At 35.9% G+C, this 25580-nt stretch overlaps 1 protein-coding gene across 4 annotated transcripts in view; it reads left to right on the top strand.

Moving 5' to 3' along the window:
• LOC141747155 (BEN domain-containing protein 5) overlaps positions 1–25580 on the top strand; it is a 969363-nt gene that overhangs the window by 116182 nt on the left and 827601 nt on the right. The gene's annotated exons all lie outside the window — the stretch shown is intronic.

Here is a 25580-nt window from a genome sequence, read left to right as displayed (position 1 = left end):
CATGTCTATATTGTAAACACAGTGGTTATATTACTCAATTGAGAGCTAAAGTGGTCTGCACGTAAGTAAAAACCACTTCAGAAAATACTAATTCTTCTTTGTTATTTACTATTGGTACTCTGATCCCTCATTACATCACACCAGGTGAGTACGTTTGTGTGTGAATCCTCTTACAAGTATTTTCTCTAGCATTACAGGTACGACACGTCGTTCTCTTTTCCAACAAGTCTACATAGATTTAGTTCTAAAACCAGATATTCCCTGAACAGAAAATTAGTTCCATAGTGCTCATTCCCATGTCCTAGCCTATTCAGTCTGGGTGGTTATTTAGAGCATCTTCCACAGCACATCTCAATGAGCTTGATGATCACAGACAACAAAGAAATTATGATTATGAAAGGCCATGTAAGATTTCTGTCCTGCCCACAGCAGCTTCATTGTGCTTTGACACTTCCTGTTTGAATGCTGCTCTTTAGCTTCCTGAGTCACTTTCTAGGCCAATCTGTCATCAATAGCTTTGTGGTGTGATTGCCTGAAAAGATGTTCATGTAGGTCACCTTCTTGAAATACAAAATTTGAGAAATATAAGTAAAAGAAAGCTTGATTAAAGTTCCTCTTAAAACCAAGTATGCTAATTTAGACAGCACTCTCCCTACAGTTTTTTAGAGTACCTGCCTCGTTTTTTGTTTTGGCTGATTAATTAATATTTTCTCAGAAAGATCTATTGCTCTTAGAGGAATGTTTTTTATTAAAGACAATTCTTAAGAAAAATGGTCTAATGATTCCTTACAGAGAAGCACTTTTTGTGCATAGAGCTATCTGTTTTTATCTCAAAGACCGTGCATGCATTTACACTATGTGGCCAGAGTATTTCTTTATAGACTGCTTCTGTTCTTGTATATCTTAAAATCGTCCTGTTAAGTAACAATTATTACCATGAATGCTTACAGAGGAGCTATTCAACTGTGATGAGTAACTAAGAGAAGAGAAGCAAAGAAACTACTATGGTTATCATGATTCAAATGACATTTATTTGGTACACATCCATAATAAAATGCGTAAAAAGAGTTGACAATTGTTTATGTGAGGAGCAGTCTACAAACTTAGCCTTCATTAGACCATCACGTCTACAACGATGTTACAGCAGGACTTTCATTTCGTGTTTGTACAGAAAAAAAATTGTTTACCAAGAGAGTTGTAGCCAAGGTCAGTGAGATGGAAGAAAAATGTGAGAGAAGTACTTAGTATTAAATACAAGCTGTAGCCAGAAGGCTACTGTTTTGACATGGGTCAGCTTGTATTTTATTTCCCCCCCTCTGATTTTTGGAACAATACCTTATTTGATGCTAGGTACATTGGTTCATGTGCTATAACCAGAAATATCTTTTCTTTTTCCCTGCCCTTTCACATAGTTCTGGAATCAAAGAGTGAACTTCTGTATTTTGGCATTTATTAGAGACTACTGTATATGTGTGATGAAATTTGTCTTGTTGGAGAGACTGCTGAATATTTGTGTCAATATGCATATCAGATAGGTTATTCAGATGCGCCAGTTAATATGCAAAACTATAATTGCACACTCATTTCTTGACTGCATTAAAATTCTTAACCACAGTGTTTCATTAATAGGTTTATTGCCTTATATGTTTCTGTGAACGCCAGTAAAAGAATATTAGCCGTCGTAAGTAGATTTTAAAAATTTAGATATAATAACCTGTAGTTAAAATATTAAGTTATTGTAGTCTTGTGTGTCTTCCAGAGACTATAAGGGGTGTAGAGGAGTGAATTTAAGGTAGAGACACAGAAAAGACTGATACTCTCTTCACGAAGGTTCCAAGTGATACATCCATTACTATTAGAAATAGGACATTCAAATTTCCAGAGAAATCTAGCTCATCAAGGGCTGAGTGAAAAAGATCTTATATATCTTATTTCTGAATAAAATTAACACTTACATCTTTGCTCACCACTGTCAAAGTGAAGTACAGAAAAGAGAGGACAACGTAATGCAAGCTCCTGAGAGGAAACAAAAATGTAAAAAGGACTTCACTCTTAGACTTCAGGAGAGCAGACTTTTCTCTGTTCAGGGACCTGCCTGGAATCCTATGGGTTACAGCCCTGGAGAGAAGAGGCATCCATGACAGATGTTTGATTTTCAAGGATCACATTCTCCAAACTCAGGAATCATCCATCCTGAGGAGAGGGAAATCACGTAAAGACAGCAGGAGTCCTGCATGGATTGACAAGTTGCTCCTGAAAAAACTTGAACATAAAAGGAAACGTACAATAGGTGGAAGAAGGGATAGGTGACCTGGGAGAAATATAGAGACTGTTTGAACAGGAAGGGATAGGGTTAAGAAGTCCAAAGCCCACCTGGAGTTAAATCTGTCCAGGGACTTGAAGGGCAACAAGAAACTTTTCTGTAAGTACTACAGCAGTGAAAGGAAGATAAGAGAAAATGTGGGCCCACTGCCAAATGGGACAGCGGATGTGGTGATAAAGGACACAGAGGTGGCCAAGGAACTTTGACCGCCTTCTTTTCAGTCTTTGTTGGTAAGATTGGTTTTCAGGAATCCCAGGTCCCTGAAGCCAATGGTAAAGTCTGGAGCAGGAACAATCCTCCCTTGATGGAGGAGGATGAGGTTAGGGAAAATTTAAACAGACTAGATTGGATGGGGCGTGGATCTTATCCATGTGTAGAAATATCTGATGGGAGGGTGTAAAGAAGACAGAGCTAAGTTCTTCTCAGTAAGGTCCAGTGAAAGGACAAGAGGCTGTGTGTGCAAATTGTAATTACAAGAAAGTACAATTAAAAGATCAGAAAACACTTTTTTTTTTTTTTTACTGTAAGTCTGGTTGGACACTGAAACAACTTGCCCTGAGAGGGTATAGAGTGTCCATCTCTAGAGATGTTAAAAACTTGACTGGACATGGTCTTGAACAGCCTGCTTTAGTTCACACTTCTTGAGCGAGGGGGTTGGACTAGACAACCTCCAGAGGTCTCTTTCAAACTCAAGTATTCTGTGATTCTGTGAATATAAGAACAATTACTGTGTTGCATCAAAAAGGACAGTATTTAAGCATTGCCCAACCAACAAATCCCTTAATCAAAGAAAAAGGGATAATTGTTCTTTGGCAAATGCTCACCCAGAATAAAAAGGGCTGTTCTTACTTAGGAACATTAACTGATGACCTCTACTTTCTTTAGTGTAATTTGTGATAATATGGGACAGTGTTAAAGGTTATAAACTTGAAAATGACAGTGCATTGTAAGAATGATTTGCATAATTTTAGATTTGAAACTTTAAGCTATAATGGAGATATTATTTCACTTCACTCACAGAATTTACGTGCTCGTAAACACTATATTCTTCCCATGCTCTTCAAAGCATGGATTCTCTTATGCACATGCTCTTCTTAGCATGTTATCACTTCCTAGAAATGTTATTAATATGAGCAAAAATTTGATAAGACCAGTAATCACAATCAATTATTTGATCAGTCTATAATACAGATTACATTAAGGGTCACGTACTGTTGCATTTACAATAATAAACATTTATGGCAATTATTTATATGAAATACCCATACTGGGTTCCCATACTGCATTTATCATTAGGTTCCCACAGACAAGAGATAGCAAATGTAAAATTCAAAAAATCATACTGGGTTTTACTAGAAGGCATTCAAGGACTTTCAGCATTTTGACTATGTTAAAATACGCTGTCAGTTCTCTGTGTGGTTACTAAGATTAATTGCCTTTTCTGTGATTCAAAGAGCTTTGAATTCACATGCTTGGTCTGTACGTGGATTTTCTGTATGTGCATGCTTGTTGCACAACAGTAAACTATTAACTATTTTGTCTACTGTGCATAATTTTCAAAGCTTATAATAAATCCTAATGTTGTCATATCTCCTTAAATAAAGGTTGAAATGAAGAAAATGGGGAAGGCAGTGGATGGTGAGAGTCTGATTTCATCTTCCCTTTTTCCTGCAGTGCACATGGTAGTTTCTTGCTGTAATGTGGACCTGAGAAATGGGATTGGAATAGTTCTCCTAAAGGAAGGGAGATCTGTTTTTTTCTTACCATCTATATGTTTGTTCTGATGCCTATTTCACAATACAGAAATGGAAGATGGGATATTTGCTTTGCTTGCGTTGGTTGCAGACATCTAACGTGCTTATTTGACTAGTTTAAGAAATCTGTGCATGATTAATAGAATTCTAGTAGATATTAATGATTTTTAATGCAGCTGTTACTTAAAATTCAAATAGTTTCTTACATTCTTACAAATATTTTAGCACAGATTTCAGGGACATTTTGATCCTTGCCTCATTGAAACGCGTGGGAATTAGGAAGTCAGGAAGTCTTTGCAAAGCTAACCTTAAATCTTCAGAAATTCTTGTATGGTAGGATAAAATAAATAAATAGAGGAATCAAAACAACAGCGTCCAAATGCTACTTTTATTTACCTTCTGTGCAGTAAAAGTGAAGAAATTGCATAACGAGCAAGCCTTTAATTCTTTTAGCTCATAAAAAGTACATGAACTGATGAAGATCAGAAGAAAAATCCACTGCATAGTCATATGAGAAATGATAGAGTTCTGGGTCTTGTGCTTAAACCAGTAGATCATATTGCCTCATTTAACTTATGAAGGTACTAGGATTAATTAAATCAATTGGCATCTCAATCTAAAGGCTGGGAACAAGGATGTCGCAGCTGTGTCTGTAGACTCGATGACTGAATTGCCATAAATTTTTTTGCCATTTACTTTTTTTGAGGCCCAATAAGTTAATGCTTCTAGTCTCTTGAAAAAATTTAAACAGTAATATACTAATGTTTTAGTATATAAATAGTATGTATTGTGTGTATGTGTGTTTGTGTCAATTTATTTCTTATATGTAACATTAGCAGGCCATGCAAAGTGGCGTAGTACTTGCTTTTAAGAAGTTGCTGGTTGCTGCTGGTTATTACATAGTGAAGGACAGTAACTTCCCTCTATACTTCATTTAAGCACTGAAGCCGAGAACAAGATAAATAACATTTCTGTCAGAAGCTGGGTGTGTAATTCACTGGAGATAGGGGCTCAGAGAGAGAATCTTTCCTCTCATTTTCAGAGGTTGTACTGGTGCGATCATGTTAACAACTGAGCTTGGGTTTAAATTCAAACTGAGACCAAACAGTACAGAGTCTTCACACATATGGGAAGGTGAGCTAGGCTGCATTTCTGCATGGGGCATCATTGACAAAAGTGTTTACTACGTTCAACTGCAAAACTTTATTTTGCTGTTTCAGAGTCAGCCAGGAAGAGCCCAGCTTGTCATTCAGACACTAGGTTATGTTTACATGGCTAGCAGTAAGAGTAATTACCTCTTTAATAGTGATTTAAACAATTAGAAATGGACATCACTGAAAGACAATAAACGTAGAACTCTACAACACTATATTTGCCACCATTTTTTACTCAGCGGCTATACTTTGGAAGCCACCAAAAGACTGCTTATGTCAGTCAAGACTTACTCTTCACATTATAAAACACTGGAGAAAAAAATTAAAGCAAAGTTGTTTCTTTGAAAAAAAGTGGAACAGCAAAGGAGAAAATTTCTTGTTGCTTTGAGATGTTGTGAAATACATCATGTTTCAAAATACTACCATCTCTTTTATATTTTAAACCTGCCAAACACAGTAAAAAAAGAAAGGTAAAGTTACAGTATCTCACATTAAAAAGTTAGGCTGCCCGCAGTTTTAATTTAACTGTGTGATGGGATACTGCTTTGTCCTACCGGGGAGGAAGAGGTTTAACGGGTGTTTTTGAGAGATAATTATCTGAAAGTATTAACAAAACTGATATATTAGGGATTAAAACCATGTAATATAAATGGAGGGTGGGGAAAGCAGAGGATTAGAATTGTAGAGTGTTCTGCTTTCACAGTCCTTAGGGTGTAGGGTTAGTGAAGTTTTTGAGACTGTGAGGCCTTGATGATGGTGGGAACTTTTGTAGAGATATGAGAATTTTCTGTCTTGTTAATGGTGAGTCACTTTAGGGTTATGATAAAAGTCCTAATCGATAAAAGGAAAAGATATGCAAAGTGGAGTTAGGACAAATACTGGATATGGACTGCATCTCTCAGAAGCACGAGGACCAATTCTGGACTTCTGTGGAGTAGGAGTGGTTGCTGTGGGTTTGCCCATGCAGCCTTCCTTGTGAGCGGGCGTTGTTGTACAACCTTTAGATACATAGTCTCACACTGCTTTCGCATAGGAGATAAAAATTTAATGAGATCCACTATTTTGTTTTATCACATTCAATGTGTGACCTCAGTCTACAGTATATGCTCTTTACTATTCACTATTTAAATGCTGTGCTGAAGGCGGAATAATTAACTTCCTCATGTGCTTTTCTACAGCACTGATTGTGGTAAGATCGGAGTGTCTTACCATGTGAAATAAATTGCCACCTTAATGCATGTTTGTTGAGGAGAGACTATTTCTTCTCTTAAGCATAGCCAAATGTCAGGCATGTTGTATATGCCCAGTTTGAAACATCTGAGGCTTGATTTCTTTGAGTACTCACCAGTATACGATACTTTATTTGATGTATAGTTCCTGTTTTCTTCAGTCGCAGCTGAGACTATTCAGTCATTCTACAACTCTCAAACTGAAAAGATTATATAAATAGGGAGCACCTGTGAGAATCTCCTGTTGAAGTTGCTTTCCCTGTGTTTGAAATTTCTGGTAGAAAAAAAGTGTTACATGTAGCTGAACTTTATATAAGTGGACTCCTGCTGTTGCGTTTAGGCCTAGATGCAGTGATTTACAATGCTCTAAGGAGGCAAGTGTTTGGCATTGCTTATGATCTTCACTAAGTTGGGGCAGGTGAGTAACACTATGGAAAAACTTTCAAAATTGTTTAACAATGTAGAAGCCCAGCTCCCATTTTCAAAAGCACATAAATTGCACACAATCTTGAGTGCTTGCAGAAAATTACTTTCTCTTTTATTCCACAATAAAGATGATGAAATAATATTATATCATTGTTGAAGGAAAAAAAAATCTAATTTGAAAGTAATCTGTGTGTAATTTCTAAAAATACTTCAAAATTTAGTTGAAAGCAATTAAAGAGGCATATCTGAATTAAATATATGCAATATATCTGCCTTGTGAACAATATATAATGGTCATTTTTTTATCATTAAGTAACAAAACTGAATCATCAGAGCAACTGAATACTTTTTGAGACAGCATTGTTAACTTTACTGCTGCCAACACCACCAGAAATTTTCAGTCTTGTATTCTTACCTGAAAAAAAAAAATTAAAAAAATCAGCTTTTCTGAGAGAGAAGAATACTTATTTGACCTAGAAAAAAACCTGCAAGGGTAAGTGAATGTCTTGTACCATTTTAAACTCTGTGTTGAATATATTTGAGGCAAAGGTATACCTGATGAAGATCTACAGGCCACCATGAGTATAACAACACAGTAGGGTTTAAAACTGATTATTTCTTAAATTGCTGCATGTAATTTAGTGTATTAACATCGATTACTGCTAACGGCCTAATATAAAGAAAATATATAAATTGCTTCTCAAAACTACATAGTAAAGGATGAAATAGTACAGGCAATATCACTTGTGAAACATTTTCATAATTAGTAACTAATTCATATGATGCATAATGTTAAAATGTGCTTGATTTTCATTCTTTCTATAGTTCTTTTTTTTCTCTATTCCAGATTTCATATGCTTGTCATTGCCCTTAAACACTTCTATTGGCAGTAATACCTCTCTGAGGTATTTGAAGAATATGCTAATGTACAGTAAAGTGTAATGTTTTATCATGAAATAAATAAGTTAGCATAACGCTCAGTTTGAACCAGTTTTTGACTATGAACTGACCTGAGATCTCCAAACTCACTTTTGCGGTATCTTTCAGGGGTTTTCAGGCAAAGTTGTGTGTGATAAGCCAGGGAGCAATTTTATGACAAAACAGGAGTAACTCCCTGTAAGAGCTGTGCTTGAAACGGGGACCTTATGCTGGTCTGTAGTGGAAGAAAAAACCTTGGATAAAGGCCAGAGTATAATGTAAAACTGTTTGTATACAGAGCTAACGTACTGTGATTTGTACTCTGTGAAACGACACTTTAACATTATAGTAACTTCTTGGCCTATGCTTGTGTTTAGTCTTTTTTTGATTAAAAGTACTGAACTCCAACAGTTTTGCTGTGAAGTACTTTCAAATCACTTTGGGAATTCAGTTTTCAACATCCACTTTAAAATAGGAACACTAGAATTGTGTACACAGCCTAAATATTGGGCTTTCCAGTGGTTATATAGAATTAATGTTGTAGCTCTTCTTTTATTCTTTATTTCCTTGTTTATGCATTCAAGAGTCAAATTTGTGCCTTTGCAGCACCATTTGGATTTCTAATGTTAAATTGCTTATCCAGCATGAACTCAGTGTTTCCTAGGTCTCCAGTTTCTATGAAATGATGTATATTTAGTGAAAAGTTTGTGTTCCTTACAAATTTTTATACAGATAAAAATTGATATCATTTAATATAGGCACATGAGCCGAAATAGGTGATTCGGTTTGCTTCTGTAGCTCTCCTGCCCTTTGCGTTATTTGCTTGTGTTACCTGTGGATTTCATTAGCAGACTGAATCCCTGCATTCGGATGTATGGTGAATATCTTCACCATCAGGTTGCACGTCAGTCTTTCCAACGCTTCTCTAAAACTGCTGATAGGTTTCACAAAGTAATTACCAATAGGGAATCTCTGTCAAGTTAGCTGGTTCCTAGTACATCTAATATAAGCTTTGCTGATATTCTATAAGTATAATTTTTAAGTTAGTTTCATGCAGTACGGATCGAAATAGTTTTAGAAAGTGTAAGTATATTACATGTTAGATTAACACAATCAACTACACTTTTAGATTAAAATAATAAAATCACTTTTGACCAGTCTCATTTTCCATAAAATCATTTTAACTGGCATTATTTATGTTCACTCCTTTAATTCTTTATCATTTGAATCCCCCATCAGCGTTTTCTTCTAACCTACTCAGGATTGATGGGATCAACCTGGGTCATCTGCCTTGCCCTTTATGAATATTTTCATGGTCTTAGGCTGTAAGAATTTAACTTCTTTTCCCCCAGTACTGACAGATTTATTAAAAGCAGCACCCAGTGGTAGAACACTCCGGCATCTCTTTAAGTCTACTGGTCATGAGTTTTTAAGAATAACTGACTGAAAGGATATTTATCCAAAGTAATTATAGTTTAACACTCTGAAGCACAAAGGGTGAATTATTCAGTTAGACCTAGGCAAAACTGTACAAAACCTTAGACTGGTTTCGGATTGTCTGGCCATTGTGGATTGTGCTGTGTTTTTACAGCAGTCTTCTGTGACATTCAGGACTGATTCCAGCCCCGAGTTTCCTTATGGTTCTCTCTACTGCAGGAAAATAGAGTGGTTTCCAGCAACTCCATCTAAGATAACAAATGCCTGTCATGTGTTCTGCTATCTCTAAATCTGCATTTACAAGATTTATAATAGGCAGTTGTTAATTTTGTTTGCTGCAGCCAGCTTGCTGAAGAGAAATGGATAAGACAGAAAATAAATTCAGTATTTGTTGCAGAGTGAAGAAAGTGCAGGAAAGTACACTTTCACCAGTCTTTTATCATTGAGTTTGCGGTGCTTTGGCTTTAGTATCATTCATTCCCGTCCTGACAGTGATCAATCTTCTTTTTGGACGATGTTAAATTCATCACGTCTTTTGCTCCTTGCAGACCATTAGAGAATTGCTATAGAAGTACAATTTATAATATTACATACCCATCCAATCCCTACAATAAAGTTATCTTCATACACAGGATGAACATCTTGACTCTGTGTTAATGGCAAAATCATAATTTCATTTAAGTAGGGAAAGGATTTTTCGCTAAATCTTAATTCATTGTCAGGCCCTTCAGTTTTCAAGGAAGAAGAGAAGACGGTCCCTTAATGAAATTGAATTGACTTTTTTTTTTTTCTTCTTCAGATGGAAAATGTAATTGCCACTGACCAGTCTTGAACATACTTATTTTTCTAAACCATTCACAATTACACTGGGAAAAGGATTGCTGCAGTAACATTGTGTTTCCCTAAGGTTAGGTTAGGGAGCCAGACTGCAGCGGAAGCTGAGCAGGAATTCCAGCCCCAACTCTTGACTTTCCCTTTTGTGACTCCTCCTTACTTTTGTGTTAATATCTGGGCCTTGATGGATTATTGATCTAGTCTGTTAGCCGTGGCAGTGGGCAGATTTGGAACACAGAGGGGAGGGGAAAAAAAAGTATCAGAAAAATTGCAGTTGCAGAGTTGTATTGCTAGGTTCTTATATAGAAAATTAATATCAATATGTCAATAGATGGCAACTCATATATTTTTACTGTAAAAAAGTTGAGTTTATTACTTTATCTCAGGTATAATCACTGATTTCTCATTACTGCCTGGCATATTACACTCTCAGGGCTGAAACACTTCTATCTCTTTTCTCTGAAAAGATTTTTTTTTTTTTGGTACTGTACCATACCATACACTGGATGTGTATTATAGTACAGCCATAATAGAAGAGATTTTAATTTTAAACAGTGCATTTCTTAAAATGATTTTGAAAATGTTAGAGGCCCTTAATGAGTTAAATACTGGAACTAAGCACGGCACAAGCTCTCTGAGTCACTTTGTGTATTCTTGACAAGAGCTCAAGCAGAATGCTGACTATGAGAACTGCACTGAGAAAAGGGATGCTTTTCAACACTAAGACGCAAGTTTAATCTCCTATTCCTGTTTAAAAAATGTTGAACTATCTTTAAGCTCACCTGAGGTGTCACCTTCCGAAGCTATGATTCAAATTGCCATGTAGCCAATGCTGGTTTTTGTGATATGATGTGTGTGTGCTTTTTCTTGCAGTTCTTCCTCCCCACACACTTTTCCACTGCATGTTTCTGTTTTATTTTGGCATTGAAATCTGCAGCACTACTCAGACATGCTCATATGAGCCCACACAAAGTGAGGTAGGTGCAGCAAATTGCACACTTGAGTCCATTAAATAGAATTGCACTTCCATAACAAAATATGACAGCTGTCATTTAAAAATGAGAATTCCTTTTCTCAACAAGCATATTTTTTTCTGAGAAAACGTCAAAGATTTTTTTCCCATCAAAAAAGATAGAAAAAAAGAGAATATAATGGAGGTTATTTTAATCTAGTTTAATCACCTGAACAAATAAATGGCTTGGGTACGAATTCATTTGTGTTTGGTGCCACAAAGGGAGCGAAGACAATTCCTAGCAACTTACCAACGCTTCAGTGGCATTAAATTTGAAAAGTAATATGGGCTTTAGAATTTTATTTTAATTATTCCATCTGGTTCATACAGAAACTATTCTGGACTAAAAACTCTGTGCAGCATAGGCTTAAAGTTCTACATGACCATTTGTGCTATGTTTGGATTATTGGGACATATTCCAGCACTGAGCTGTGCCTGATTATCTGCCAGAAAATCGAAGATAATCATAGGTAGAACACAGAAAGTGAACTTTCCTCTGCATTTTGGCCTTTTCATACAGCCTGTAAATAAAGTAATTCTGAAGCTCTGTACAGCAAAACTCATAGGCGGACTTCCAAGAATAGTTGGTGGCATTTTTATTCCTTTCTATGTCCTTTATGAATAACCATTATGAAATGCAGATTATACTGTTAATTCTGCATATGTGTATATGCTTTTGATGGAAGGCAGCAGCTGAAAATTTGTCTAGCAGGATAATTTTTTAGTAGTTAGAGTATGTGAAAGAAATTAATACATGGATAACTCTGTCAAGTTTGATGAGAATGATAATATAGTAGGCCAAAAGGATATATGGGTGCAACTTGCTAGAAGTGAAAAAAAAAAAATAAAAATAAATAGTACAACCTCTTCAAACAGAAGTTGAAAACCTGTCAGATGGTCTGTAGGACTGAAAAATATTTGCTGTATAAAGAGATAAGACAGTAACAGAGAAGCTAAAAAAAGTTCACGTTGAAGGAGGTTAATGGAAGTTACCCCACCAGGATCTATGGGACTCTCCAACTGAAGTTTCGGTAAGCTAAGTTTTAAGACATCCATAAAATAGGTAATAATATGGAAAGGCGTATGTCAGCTGCCTATTAAATTGTGAGTGGCATGGATAATTTTACTGGATGCTGCCCATTCTTTTTATCCAGCAGTGTGTTTGACAGAGCAAGTTGAGATCCTGGGGAATATATTGCTGCAACTTCTTTTGAAAGAGGGCTCTTGGAGTGATTAGACAAATTAATGGAGGACAATGCTTCCAAGGGCTATAAATAAGGTTATCTAGGTGCAACCACTCGCTCATAAAGTTCCCAAAGTGCTGATTACTGGAAGCGTACCCAGAGAAATACCATTCTGTTACTGCCCCAAAATGCCATTTCCATAATGCCCACTGGCAGAGACAGGATGCCATGCTCGATGAAGATCCGTCTGATTCAGTTCTGCTCCTGCTATGTGATGTTATAAAGGAGCCATGCTACACTGAGAAAAAGTGTGTCTGCGTGACTATAAATACTGAGTAATGGGCTACTGAGTCTGGTGGGTTATTACTAGCACTACTGTGAGTTAAGATGTTTGATAAGACTGCGTATAATGTTCTGAAAGGAGGAGGGAATTTGAAATAAAATATGCAGATGATAATAAGTTACGAGAAATTGAAATTGCCAGTGAGGACCATGGCTTCTTCCAAGGATCTTCAGGTCTAGTCTGAATTTCTTAGGTCTTCAAGCAAAGCTCCCACTGGATTAATTTTTAGGATGTATTTGACAAAAATTACATTATTTCTTCAGCTCTTAAAAATTTACCCCAAAATTGTCATGTAAAACTAACCTAATTTAATTGTATTAACTTCAGTAGGATATTTGCCTGTGTGAGGACTGTGTTGTACAAAGATTGCTTCTGTTAATAGAAGGAGATTATTTATTCCTATGGACACTTTCAGAATCATAATGGCCTTGAAAGTCTGTTTGAAAATCTGCCTGAACAAAAGACAAGATGCATGTACTACTGGTACATCTTAGCCCATCTATTTAAGAGCTTTGTTTTACTGAGGCTTACTCTGGTCCTCTTCGCTGGGGTAATTTTTGCCTGAGTACATGAAAGAAGGTTTTTCATAGATTATACGTAGAACTGGTTCACAATAGCAGAGTTCATACCCTTGGAGGCCAGGCTCTGATATGAAAATTGGAATACGAATGGACAAGTATTAAGAGAGAAATATCCAAGTTAGAGAATTTAAAGAAGCTTTAGCTTTGTTAAATAATAATTTATTTAATAATAAAACATCAACTGGCTGAGATTAGGAAGAACCATTTTGATGTAGTTTATTTTTTAAGATATTCACTTCATACAGCTGCATATTTGTTCCTGTCACTCCCTCAATATTAAATTTTGTGTCTCTAAATGGTGTGAGTTGGTTTTATTTTCCTCAGTCAGAGCCTTTAATGTTGATGTTATTGATTCATGCTAAAAAAAGAAAACAATGAAAGGCTTCTTCAGGATACTTGAAATCTGATCAATTCTTTTCTTTTAAATTGGAAATACGATATACCTATTACTCTAGGATATGTGCCTCTAAGTGCAAGTGGTTGGAGCATACATAATAATTTCCTGTTTTATTTGAATGTACAGGCTCAGCATCATATTTTATAAATGCTGAGGCCCTAAAGTTAAGTAGGCTAACACCCCAGTTTTGAAGTGGTAATTTATGTTGCAAGTAAGGCATTATTGAAGCTAAGTAAGTGATTCACAACTAACTTTATCATGCACATTTTTCAAATATTTCATATGTTATTTGTAAGTACACTTCTAGCACATGACTGGAAGTTTTAGAGCGTGGTCTGAATTCTTATCCCTTTCTGTCGAATATTAATTTTATCCTCGTGCATATAATTAATATACGCATAATTAATTAGTACAGTTAATAACAATACAAGAGGAAGAAGGAAGGCAAACAAAAAATTATTTCTTCAGACAGTATCTTAGGACTGTTGGAATGTATTTCTACCTTTGTTTTGATTCAATTTTAATCACTAGATGAAAGAACATTTAAAAAAAAAAGATCTTTATTATGTGTCATATGGGTAATGAAAGAGGGAAAAATATATAGTCAATACAGAAATACTCAAGTCTATGTTTCTGCTTTCATTGAGTCATAACCTCCTTATACTAATTTCTGCAAGGTAAAATGAGATATGCTTATTTGTTCCAAAGTGACTTCTTTTCTATACTGAAAGCATAAACAGAAATCCATAAAGATTTTGTGAGGATAGAAAAGGATATTTAGATTTCAGTTATTTTTTGAATAACGGGCTGAATGTCCAGGTTACAAATGAGCAGAGGGAAGGGAAGAATGAGGAGTGCACAAGTGCCATCCTACATAGCTCTTTCTGCCTGCCTGGAAGTAAAAAGCAGATAGGATTTTCTCAAACTTGTCTCCTATAATTGAAAGATGTTGTTGACTTGACTTTTGGTACAGCAGGTACAGGCTGGGTCTCTGCAGGGTCCTGGCGCCCCTCCTTTGGTTGCAAGTTCTGGCTGCTGTTATCGGAGGGGGCATGTATGTGTCTGTGAGGAGCCCAGTGCCCTGCCACACCAGGGAGGGTGAGTGTTCTGAGGAGGGAAAACATGGCTTCTTGCTAAATTTAGGTGGTTTAAAAGTAAGGATGTCAAGGCAGTGGGCAGTGTCATAAAAAAGAAAGGAGAATTTTGGAAAAAGAGCCCCTTTAAGTGTCTAGCATTGGGACTTTACTACTCAGTAAATGGGATTACATAACAGTATATTTCCAAGATTTTCATTTTTGAGGACCATTGTGCAAAAGCTGTTACTTCATGCTTTGGGTTTTCCTTCCAGTAGTCTATGTCTTGGTTCTCAGAGTCCCATGTTTTAGAGATTGCTACTAAAGGTGCCTTATTTTATTCTAAAAGGATCATAGTTTGAGAATGTTCGAAGTATAAGTGAAATACATAATAAGTATCTTTCATTGCATCACAAGGATAGGGCGCATTTTATTGCATATTCCTACTCTATAAATGTTCTTTTATGTGTTTCTACGTAGCTGCCCACCTTCTTTCATGCTGTTCCCTATGCTTGTTTCATACTCCTCCTCTTTGTTAACTGCCTTCATAACAGTTCTACGTCCTCCCAAGCGATGACACAATCGCTGCTGGTGAAATTTGCACTTAATCCTGAAAGCTGGACAGCCATGCTGCTTGCTTTGTTAACAGGTTTATAGTTTTTATAATCACTTTAGCAATAAAGAGGAATTTTAATTTTCCTTTAAAATACAACAACCATAAATAATTAAAGGTTAAGTAAATAAATTATTTTTAGACAGGCTCTTCATCCTGTCTAAAACCTAGAGTTTCTTTATTCACATTAATTAATGACAGTATTAGTACTTAAAAATGAACGTAAAGACTGGAGCATCCTATTCTGTTTTGGGTTCTAAGGTGATATCATCCAACTATTGCAACATGGAAAGAGAGTTGAGTGACTAGAAGTCAATTCACCTTAAAGCACTTCTCTTATTAAACTTCTAATAAGAACATTAGTAATTTGCACTAATGTCTTCTGTTTGTATTAGAGATGACCAAACTGTGTAAGTTAGGAAGTAAATGAATAAATGGAATAGATAACTCAGAGATACTGCATTTTGTTGTATACTTTATTGTTGAATTGAAAAGTGTACTTTAATGATGGTGATTGAGCACCAGAATGTGTTTTGGAGTATGCTTTGTAAAAGAAAGGAAATCCGAACAACATGAGAGCAACCTTCCTTCAGCACAAAGGGGCAGGGCAAGGATCGGTTTTTGATCTTTGCGACTTTCAGAGTACGTAGATCACAAAGTCTGAAAAAATTACATTTGTAATTTCTTTTCCAGAATAAGAACAACTTCTGTCAAACGGGTGTATTAGCCATGCATATACAAAATTCTGTTTGCAAGCCACATAACTATGTGAGCAATAGTTCTTTTAAACAAATAATTTGTTCCCTTATATTTTCTATTTTCACATTCTTTTGCACAATTGTTTTATTCTGCCACTTTATATTTTCTTTTTTTGCTAGAAGAAAATCTGTAGTAATAGAATTAAAAGTTGCCTATGCATACATTGGCAAGGATAATAAACTTTAAACTTCTTTCAAACTTTTCCTTCTGAGAGAAATAATTTATCTAAGTCCCATGACGACATTTCAGCTTCTTACCATGTGGCTGACACAATGAGTCTTATCTAAGAAGAAGAAAAGCTATAGTAAACACTGGAGGGTTTTCTTTGTTTTGTGTTTGTATTTTGAATAATAGGTGGCAAGACATGTTTGACATAAGACTGCAGAATGATTAGACTAAGGATTTGGAGTGCAGCTGCACTGATGATATTTGGCAGCCTTATTGACACATTGCATTGCCTCGGGCTAATCATTCTTGCAGTTTTTCAGTCATTTCTTGAGGTCTGTTTAGGGAGAAAGCACTTAGACCTACTTTAGAGCTGGGTTCGTCTCCATCCTCTCTCTCTCTCTCAACTTGCAGTGGTGAAGCAACGCAAATGGCTGCAGAGTGGACTATGCTGCTGGCAGCGAGGAGGAGCCCTTTCTCGCAGACTCAAAGCCCCTCCTACATTGGTGATCTGTCCAAGTCTTACTAGGTAGATTATTTACTAAGTGATCATTAGCGGCTTTTGCTTTTTCTGCATTTGACTCAAGTCATCCAAGAGTACGTTCTATCTGCCAGTTTTATTACAGTGCATCAACAGCTACTTCTGATATATGCCCAGAATGCAGAATTATCAAATATTTGCCTATCCACAGTATCAAATGTTAAGGATACTTAATTTTTTCCTCTTAGCTAATTATTTTCTTTGCCTTTTCTGTGATTTCAATTTTATTTCAACTGGACTAAGGTATTCTCTTTAACTGCCTTGCTTTTGCATAATATGATAAATTGCTACTTCTAACATACACTGAAATAATATTTCTGGCAACCATTATCTTGGAGAGGAGGAATACAAGAGCCCACACTGGGCCTCTTTTTACTGCTTTGCATTAGAAAAAGTTGTTATTAGGTCAAATATCATATTTCTGTATGGGATAGCCAGATTCTTATTTTAATGAATCATTTTCCTTCACAATCATTCTCCAAATCTCGTTGAAATTCAAATCAAATGAAACAATACATTTGAGGTGTAATAAAGGTGGTGTTCTGCCAAGATGCAGTTACTGAGATCATTGTCGTGAAGCGCTTATAACATTTGCAGACCAAACTCTAGTGCAGTCCATCAAAGGCGTGACTTACCTAGGACAGTTTCAGGAAGCTGTGTTCCCTACGTCTTTATTCTATGCCTTTCCCTTAGCGTAACCTCACACAGCATGTGCTATTGCTTCATAACGTGGTTATGGCCAGGCCTCCCATCCTGGTCATCTGGACACATCAAAAAATAATATTGAAATAATATTTATGAGAGTAATTGCTAATGAATAAATTGCTTAATGGGTTATTAATTATTTTTGCTAGTTAATTTTTCTGGCTGTCTGACATACCTTGTCCATGTGAATTTGATTGTCCAGACACTGTCCTCACTACCTGAGATCCTTACTGGGTAGGGATAAACCTGTGTTTGCATTTATGATACCTGTGGCTATGCTGATCACAAGGCCATTACTGAAGCACAGAGAGCGCTCTTAAAAATAGTTGTCTTATGCCGTGAGGCACACGCATATGACATGTTCAATAGAAATCACAACAACTTGAAAAACTGCTATTGCTGGAAGATACACAACTGTTCCCGGGGTAAGCTTGTGTCATTAGATATATAATTCATATTAAACATCTCATCATTGCTGTTCTACAGAATGATTTTTACTCGGTGGTCACAAATAAAAACATCAGCCTTGCAGGAGTTTGAAGCTTTTTCATTCCCTTAACTTTGCAGCACTTGAACTAAATGGCAGGAGGGTTGGAACTAGATGATCTTTAAGCTCCCTTCCTACTCTAAACATTCTATGATTCTAAATGTTTGGTCTGATGTCCTGGCTTTATGAGCAATTTTGAGGCCATTTGGTCTAATCTGAATTTTAGAAAGGCAGCTGTGCACTGTCGTGTGACAGTTCTCACTGAACTTTCCTGTCTCCTTGAAATGTTGCGATTTTAAATGTCTATAACTGTGCAGTCATCTGCAACTGAACCTTTACCTGTCTCTCTTCAATGACATGTGGGTTATCCTTTAGCTTGTGAATAATTACACTGGAGGTAATTTTGTTTTCCTGCACATAACACAAAGTATTTGAAGATTCTCTTACAGAATTTTTGGAGGCCCGGACTTTTTGATAACATCTTGAGGTGAACTCAAGCATGATCGAATTGTTTAAAAACCAAACTTCTTTTTGTGGTATAATCAAAGTATAAAATTATCTTTCAGGAACACTTCAAATCCAGAATTCAAGATGTGAATTTATTTATAAAGTAACGTTAGGGATTCCTTTTTTAAGGAGTTAGTTTTCATTGCTGTAAGTGTCTTGCAGAAAGGAATGAAAAAAATTATAATAGTAGTTTATACATCTGCTTTTAGCATATTAAAACAAAGAAAAATATTTCATTGTTTGGAAGCAATGAAACAGACTTGGTTTTTGTAAATTATGTGGGCCTTTTTGTGACTGTAGAGAAGTTAACAGTTGGGAGAAGCATTTGGGGGTCTTGGAAGTCTAACATGACTTTGAGTTTCAAGCAGTTTTAGCTGGAGCTGGCAACACTTGTGTGTAGCAATCATGCTATAGCTAGTTTGCCCGTTTCTAACAAATGATAACAGTGTGAAGACTGATGCTATCCACTGGTCAGCTCTTGGAAAACAATTACAACAAAAATCATTTTTCTTCTTCCTGGCTATTGCTTGGAGGAGTGAGAGGACTGAAAGAGAGCCTCCATTACCCCTCCTCCTTCCTAATCATGCAAGAAGGAAGTAGAAGTTGGACAGAAATAGGAATTGGAGAGCTTTATTGAGCTTTATAGCTCTATTGAGAAATAGAGGATGAACTTTGAGTGAAGTCACGTCTCCACTCTCTTGTTTATGAACTGGGAATTGTGGAAGTACAGCTTAGGTTTCAAATGCCCTTTTATTGATACATCTATGCACCAGAGACACGTATATTATCTACAGGTATGGCAATTTCAGTAACTGTAGCAGGACTGAGAATCTGGTCATACTATGTATGCTTTGAAGTCATCTTGTATGAAAGTATTTTTCCCTAATGAGAAAACCTGTTTGTTCATCAACAAATACTATCAAGCATAACAAGCAAACTAGATTTTTCAAGATTTCCAACACTTATGTACAGCTTATCTTACAACAACATTATTAAATTCAGTCATAAAGAATCCAAAAGTGGGTATATTTCATACAAAACAAGTAACATGCATATAACTTGAGTATTACACCTACTTTTGAAAGATCAGTCTGCATTTTTGTTTTCTTTTGTTGAAAATACCTTCACTATCTATCTGACAACATGTATTACAAACTCTGAAATGTCAAATATTTGATGCACTGCTACCTACTTTTATTAGCTGCTGCTAAATAATATCAGTTTTGCAAATTGGATGTTTGTTTCCCCTCCCCTCCAGCAAAGCTCAGTCTCAATAAATGAGGTCAATAGCTGGATAGTGAGAAATACTTTCTTTCCATTGTAATGTTTTCTTATTGTAACCGGTCACTGAAGAACAGGTAATGAACTCTGTATGAACAAAAAGCCTCACCTTTATCTGATATCAGCAGGAATCATGTTGGCTTAATCCAGAGTTGTATTTCATCTGATATATTTTACTGATTGGAAAGGGAAGCGTGTTTGTCAATATTGATCTTATTTGAGATTTAAAACGTGTTTTAAGTTTCCTAACACAAATATGATATTGGGTAGTTTAAACTTAACTTACCTGACAACTTTTTAAAGATATCGCAACATTTTTGTAATTCAATCAAAAGGTTTCCATGGTTCCTGTATTTTCTGGAGTTAAGATTTCTCTTGTTGTTATAACCTTGCCCCCAGTTAAATAGTAAAGGGTTGGAAGTATCTGCTGCAGTGCATTTTGTCACTTTATAGCTATATAGCTAATTTTAACATGCAAAGAAATGTTAGTCGACACTTTTTTCACTTAATTTCTTTCTCAAATGCAAATAAACAGTGCATACTCTTAAGTGCCTCATACAAAAAAAAATAAAATAAACCAAACCCTAGAAAAAAGTGCTAAAAGAAATAGAATCGGTGCAAACTAAAATCCATTTCCTAATCAGAAATCAACTTTTTTGTCAAATGACATTTCTTACATTCCATTATATTAAAGGATTAAAACCTTCCCTCAGTTTCTTCCTCATCTGATTGAAAACTGAGGCAGTGGCAGCACCCTTGCCGTGAACGTTCTTTTTTCTAGCAGTCTGTCTGCTTTGAGGAATTAGATGTAAGATTAGTTAGATCTAAGGTTAAGAAACCATCTAGTGTAAGACATTCTCAGAGCAGAAGTCTGCTACATTATAGAACAGATTAATTTAGCCAATTTTACTTTTATTTGGTAGTAAAAACCTCTTCTTAGTACGTTATTTGGAATAAATTTGTATCAGCATTTGAAGAAATAAGAATTATTATTTGAAGAAATGGGAATTATTCCATCTCTAATCTTGAGAAGGTATAACTCAATTAAAATAATTTTCTTGTGTAACAGGATTACCTAGGGACTGAAATGTAATCTCTATAATTATTTTCTTTTTCATTTCTAATACTCCTTCTTGCATTATTTAACATGTGAAGTGGCATGTACTGTTGGATTATCTTTTTTTCATAACTAAATAATAAAAAATTATACCTTGACTTGCTCTGACTATAGCATGACATGTAATAAGTTTAGGTGAGTTAACTTCTAGAAAATATCATTACAATGATAGCTTTAAATAAGTAGCTAAATATTATATCCCACTAAACAGCATCAAATTAAGTCCTTTTAATACAACACAAAATATTAGTTAACTTGAAATTAATGATCTGAACCAATCGTAAGATATTGACCAAACTGAGAAGAGAGAGGTTTGCTTTGTTTTTTTTCTGCCATTGAAAGATGGATCTGCCAGAGCCACTGTAATTGTAGGTTGAACACAAAGCTGTGCTGAGATTCGAAACTACATGTTTTTTGTTAAGCTTGAGTGTGAAGAACTTCTGTGGAAACAGTTTATATGAACTCTACCATACTTTGACAACAGAGGAATCTTTAAAAAACATGTGCTATGCTGACAGGCTTAAAAATCTCACAGATGTGTATCTTCCACAAGAAAGTTCTATACTGCTGGTGTTTTGACCAGTTAATTATTAAAAAAGAAATTTTTTTTTGCATGTTTAGTAAAGATAACTACCCTTAATTTAAAATCTTCAGTCAGTTGTGTGCTATGATTCTTCAGAGCACTGTGTGTGGTGTTACTCACAAATACTTTCCTGTGCTTCCACAGTGAAATTATTGGTAATTTCTGGTTTTGTATTTCTTTCATGGAACAAAAAAGAGCATCACAAATGTGCTTTTTAAGAGATTAATGCTTTTATGCAATAATGGCCGTATCCTCATGAGTCCTCAGGAACTGCGACAGAAGAAAGGAAAAGTCTGAGGTTTGTTTGCTGTGAGAAGTTGCATAATTATTCTGTGACTAATGGGAAGAATTGTGCTCAGTAGGACTCATTTCACAAAAATTGGACTTTTGTACAGTTTATTTACTCAAACTGAGTTAACTTGCCCTGGCTTTATGATTTGTCTGAAAAGCTATTATTTCTCCTCTTAGTACTGCAAGCTACTCTATCACAGTTGATACAACGTGTGCTTTATGTATTTTTATGGTGTCAGTCAACACTATGAAAAGTTATCCGGAAAGATTTTGAACCTTGAGGATTCTGCCTGAGGGACTGTAGGAAGACTACTGATGGCAGTATTTTTGGAAGGTCATTAAGAGGATTTTAAGGATTAAACCCCCTCTTTTTGTCTGTGCGGAGATTAGTGGAGGAACCTGCACCAGTGGGCATTTGGTGTAATCAAACCTGACTGTGGAGTTCCCTTTGTGTTGTGAAGGCAGCTGGACAAAAGGGAGCTTAACGCCCAGCCTGCCTTGGCTATACTGTGCCTGACCCAGCAAGAACAGGCTGTGTACAGGCAGGGCTAATGCATGCAGGGGGGAAAAACAGGGGGGGCTTAGGGATGAAAGTGTAAGGTCAAGCAAGAGACAAAAGAAGACGCTGTTATATGCAGATACGGAAGCCAAAGCTTGTAAGGAACGACAGAGGAATACATATACAGATTAAAAATAGTGATGGTTTATTTAATTTTCCTCAAATGCCGTTCTCATTTGTAAGCTTCCCATTTTGGAAATCTAGATTTAAGGTAAACAGGACAGTACGTGTTGCAATTACATGAAGAGTACAGGAGAAACCATAGAAACAAATGAGATACTCTGGTTCTTCTGGTTAGTGACTCAGGAAGTACTGAAATTCATTTCTTCATGTTGAAAAACATCTGTGATGGTTGAGGAGAGGGAGAAAGTTTGCCAAGTCAGGAGTTCCATAAAGAGAACAACTGAGGGAAGTGCTAGAAAGTCATGGAAATGTCTTTAAAACCAAAATAATCTGTAAATAAAAATGTCAACTATCGTATTGAACACACATGGCTGAACATGGCTGTAGAATCATAGGATGGTTTGGGTTGGAAGGGACCTGTAAAGATCACCTAGTTCCAACTCCCCTGCCATGGTCAGGGACACCTTCCACTAGATTACATTGCTCATCTCCAATGGTGGCCTCCAGTGGTGAGGGTTAAACAGAATGAGAGTCAAGCTCTTTAGGGTGCTCTGCAGTAGCTTGTGCTCCTGGAGATGTATGTTGGCGGTGGTCTTTTGGTTCTTGTGACCTCTGGATATTGACGAACACATCTACAAGAGAGAAAAGGAAAAGGACCTCCCCCTTCCAAGGTAGTCTTCCCAAACCTTAGCTGTGTACAGTTTTTGCATAGAAGTCGATTTCAGAAAAAAAGGTTGAGTATCTCAAATTTTTCACTGATACAAGTTAGTTTAAATATCCTCCCTTCACTCTCTCACACTCCTACAAATTGAGCTGAAACAGTTTGAATAGTTTTTTTATTTAACATCCTAATAAAATGTTTCCTGTTGGAACTTCTAGATTAAACATCTATCACCTTCTCGTTTCCAAATTTTTAAATTCAAGATGTTCACTGTGAATTTAATATGGAGGGTTCTCCAGGCTTCTGTATCTGAGACACCCTGATATTTTTTTTCGAGAGGGAACTCTGGCATATCTGGAGCACCTCTCTTATGAAGAGAGGGTGAGAGAGTTCTGTGGTATTTTATGCATCAGTGGTACTCAGTTTTTGGTCAACTAACAGAAAGAAATCTTTCCACTTTCTTTGTGGGTTTTTTTTTTTCACTTGATGAATTCTCCCATCATATGAGAGAAACCGCGAGTCTCACATTAAGTGACTTTCCAGATTATCTCAATCTCATGTCATACAGGAAGAATTTTATTCCAACGCTATGCTTTATTGACAATGAACTTCAGGTCTGGAGTATCAGCAAATGTCCTTGGTCCTACTTTATCATGTTACAGTCTTATATGAAAAGAGTGTGTTAGATCAGACTGTAGCTTGATAGTTCCTCTTTCACTGTAAGTCGTTACACCTATTTCAGCTGGTTTAATACCAGCTGAATGGTATGTGATGCAAAAATCTCTGATTATGATGTACGCAAATTGACTGGGTTTTCAAGAAATGTCTCTCCAGTATACCTCTTTTAATGCAGCTTCATAGAATGGCAATTGTTTTGTGTGAGTGTGTGTTTGCAATTCAAATGCTTGAAGTGTGGTGTGGTTTTTTTTTTTTTCTCTAATTAGTAAAGATGTGGACTCATTTTATGCATTTAAGAGGGCAGTTTGACTTTGAACTACCTCACAAAATAAAAATCTAAATATTTTACACAACTCAAGCTAAGGTGTGTGAAACGAAATGATTGTCTGTTACATCCGTAAACTTGGTGAGGATTTCAGGTAGAATTGGTGAAGGATGATTGTTTTAAAATAGCAATGATATTTTGACAAGCAGCTTAGAAAACATAATGGATTTTAGAACAGTTCTAGTCTGCTTATGTATTGATTTTTTTAATTATTATTTTCTAAGGCTTTTCAATTTAAGGATGGAAATAAAGTAGTCTCAACGAAATCAGTATTACTTTGCCATTTTAGGTTTGCTTTTTCTTTCCCCACGTAATAGGTAAAAACATTTTAAAAGGAAATAAATATTAGAGAAACAGGGGTCTTCCGTACAGCAGGATTACACCAAAGTGCCTGCTAGAAGAATGAAAGAATTTAAGATGTAATTGAAAAATAAAAATGAAAGACACTTTCCATAGAATAGTTAGGAAATAATGTTCATGGCTTTGGAGTATACGAAGCAATAAACGGTTTTCACGGGTGATTAAATGCTGAAACGAAGCTAAGATGTTTGATCACCGTGCAAGTAATTTATTTCAACACTATGAAACATGATTCCTATTATAAGACAAGATAAAAGAAGATACAACAATATTTTTCTTCTCTTGTGAAGGTCGGTTAGAACAATTAATAATGGGGAGACCAGATGGCTCAAGGGACAGGCAGTGGGCTCAAGACTGTTCTTTTAAATGTGGAACATATCAATAGTAAATAACTATTAGTATCATCTGTTTTTCTACCATATGCAAAGTCAGTCAGTTTTGTCAGTCCATTTCTCATGGAAAGTGTTCACAGCCTCAAAAGTCACCATCATGGTTGGCACATTTGGTCCTGTTTCAGCAAAAAGACTAAAGAATACATTGACAGTGTCAACTGGGAGTGAAGTAAATGAATTTATAAACTCATATTTGTGGAATTAGGTGTGCACAGTTGCCCACATATATTTGCAGACTAACAGACCATGTGTAAACACAGATGTATTCCAGGCTTCAGTTCATCTCACTTTAAAATTTTGGCTCATGTCCTGTTTTCTTTTGGGGATTTAACTGTTTGAAAGTACTTTTTTATACAATTGAGTATCCAAATACCTGAGTAGTGAAATACAATAATAACCTCAAAACTTCAGCACCGTAAACCACGTAGTTTAAGATTGACGGAAAGATATATAGCTTTATAAGGAAACCTATTTGGGGGTTTGTAAATCAAACAGTAAAAAGGCTAAACTTAAAATTCCAAAGCCTTTTGTCATTATAGATGCTGACAATAATTTAAGAAATATTTTAATACTGTGTATTTTATACAATTTCTGTTACTAAAGAACTCATGTTGAACTTTCCAAATCATAAGAATCTCTCCCATGTAAGCAATCAGGACTCTGTGTGGAACCTTAATGGGCTATTTTGTACACACTCATGTTACTACTCTGTACTGTTAATTATTCTACCATATTTGCATGTATAAATATTTCTAGTCGGTAGATGTG

This window comes from Larus michahellis, chromosome 8 (assembly GCF_964199755.1).
Source record: "Larus michahellis chromosome 8, bLarMic1.1, whole genome shotgun sequence".
Lineage (NCBI taxonomy): Eukaryota > Metazoa > Chordata > Aves > Charadriiformes > Laridae > Larus > Larus michahellis.
The sequence above is the reverse complement of the archived record's forward strand: the minus strand, read 5'-3'. Positions and strand labels throughout refer to the sequence as shown.